Genomic DNA, 2941 nt, shown 5'->3' on the forward strand with positions numbered 1-2941 from the left:
CTTAGAGAATGGTGGAGGAAATTGCTTTACAGATATACATAATTTGGTTGACAGTTCGAGTGATGATGATGGTGAACTTTCATATCTATTTCTTACTAATCTCAGCATGCCCAAGTTACCTGGAAAAGATATAGGTGCAGACAGTGAACCAGTTCAAGACTCGTTCAAAATTTGGAAACCACGAAAATGGGTATTCAGGTTTCCACATGTAGTTTATGAGTCTATATTTCTAGAACAGAGGGTGATGAGGTATGGAAAGTCGAGAATCGTGTTTAATAATTCTCTAAAGATATTATTTTGCGAGTTTAAAGCTAGACTACATGATGAAGTTATTCTTTTGAAGTACCATCAGCAAAAAAAAGTTTGGAATCCTGGAGGTAACAACTCATTGAGACTTGTAGTTGTCACATTACTATACAGACCTCATAGACAGGAGTCTATGATTTTTTCTTTCTACATCAAGAGTCTGATGCAGGAGCATCCTGCTCATAATATTATTATTCATTCGGTTGATTTAGGGGGTGATGTTTTTAATTATCTTTTATAGATTGAGTAGGAAATCTATGTGTGAGGTGTTCAATTGTTAAATATTCTCCATTATGTGAGAATATCGAGGATAATTGATATGTGTAGATCTCGTAAAGATCTTATGGATTACGAGATCCTCGAATACGAATTAGCTGAGTAAATTATGGGAAAAATAGATTTGGTATAATCCATAATTTTGTAATTAATCTATAAATGTAAGCCCGTGAGGAAAGTGAGGGACAAGTGTTAGAGAGAGCTAAGTAGTGGAGAGAATAGATGAGAGCACGAGATTTTTTGGATATATATGTAAATATTGCTGAATTGAGGCTTTTGTGATCCATATCAATTTTATGAGAAATTTTTCGGTGTAAATCACATGAAATTTCATTTGTTCATGCGTTTTGAGCTAACAAGTGTGGTTCATTGTCAGGACAAGTTGAAGAAACAGATTTAGCTTTGCCTATTAAATATTTTGAGCAGAACATCCAATGACTATATTTCTTGACCAAGCAACGGCTATAAGGACTAACGGCTAAGATTGACCGGGAAACGGTTAGTTGAACATGATTAAGGGCAAAACCTCTATTTTTATAATTCCAATGAATATTAAGTTAAATAATTTTTAGAATAAATAAATTAATAGTTAGTTAAAAAATTATTAAATATATAAATAATAGTGTAATTAATTATTAATGGATGTTAAAATATAGTTAGTTATATTATTTATTAAAAAGTTGAAGGGACATATTTTATTAACTTATAATTCGAAATATATATTAAAATAAATTTATTATAAAACAAATTTATTTTATATTAGTAGTTATTTAAATATAAATAATTATAACAATGACTTAAAATAAAGGGACTTAAAATAAATACCCTTTCAAATAAATTAATTAATAGTCAATTAAAATTATTAAATATATAAATAATAGTGTAATTAATTATTAAGAGATGTTAAAATATAGATAGTTATATTATTATTAAAGAGTTAAAGGGACATATTTTATTAACTTATAATTCGAAACATATATTTAAAATAAATAAATTATAAAATAAATTTATTCTAAATTAGTAGTTATTTACAAATATAACTATAAAGTAATTATAAAATAATTTATTTATTTCTTAACATATTATCCTCAATTGATTTCAATAAATAGAATTATTATTAGAGTTTTGAAAGGAATAATTGTATTGTTACTATTAATATAATAGTGTTACCATAATAATATTAAATTAATTTTATTAGTAAAGTCGTGTACTTATGACCTAAATAAAAATAAAACAACCCTGAAGAGCTACTAAGAGGCGATGGTAGGGACCCAACAACTATAGATAGTTATAATAATATAACTATTTATATTTTAACGTCTCCTAATAATTAATTACACTATTATTTATATATTTAATAATTTTTAACTAACTATTAATTAATTAATTTTAATATATATTTTGAATTATAAGTTAATAAAATATGACCTTTTAACTTTTTAATAAATAATATAACTAACTATATTTTAATATCCATTAATAATTAATTGCACTATTATTGATATATTTAATAATTTTTTAACTAACTATTAATTAATTTATTCTAAAAATTATTTAACTTAATATTCATTGGAATTATAAAAATAGAGGTCTTGCCCTTAATCCTGTTCAACTAACCGTTTCCTGGTCAAACTTAGCCATTAGTCCTTATAGCCGTTTCTTGGTCAAGAAATATAGCCATTGGATGTCCTGCTCAAACTATTTAATAGGAAAAGCTAGATTTGTTTCTTCAACTTGTCCTGACGATGAACCACACTTGTTGGTTCGAAACATGTCGACAAATGAAATTTCATGTGATTTATACCAAAAAATTTCTCATAAAATATTTAAATATTGTTATGAATGAAAGAAGTTTTGTGTTCAAACTTGTTTCTACGTGATCTTTTATTATGTGATTTGGTTTCCTTGATTCTTTAAATCGTAGGCTAAATCCTCTATTAAATACATGAAACTATGTGTGAAATTAAAACCTTTAGTGGAGTCTGGCATTTGAGGATTGCCTAGACAAAGGTTTTAGTTTGTTGATCATTGATTGAAAGAGGATGGAGATTGAATGAACTGATAAATCATCATGGATCACAGGGTGGATCATTGATGATCTATTTTGGGAGAGGATCAACAATGTTCGCTGTTGAATGTGCACGAACTTTAACACAAGAAGTGGACCCGATAACATTATAAAGTTGAGTTAATTGATAAATCGATCATGATCGTTGAAGTGATCGAATGGTAATCGTGTTGGGAGATGCACACAGTTTAATCCAGCTTTCGAACGTGATATTTTATCGATTGTTATTTAATCCAGTTGAATTATGGATGGATCATAGTTGTTCATTATGAATGAATGAGATTCGAAGGA

This window comes from Pinus tabuliformis, chromosome 8 (assembly GCF_031772625.1).
Source record: "Pinus tabuliformis cultivar Carrire ecotype Pingquan chromosome 8, CPIR1, whole genome shotgun sequence".
Classification (NCBI taxonomy): Eukaryota; Viridiplantae; Streptophyta; class Pinopsida; order Pinales; family Pinaceae; genus Pinus; species Pinus tabuliformis.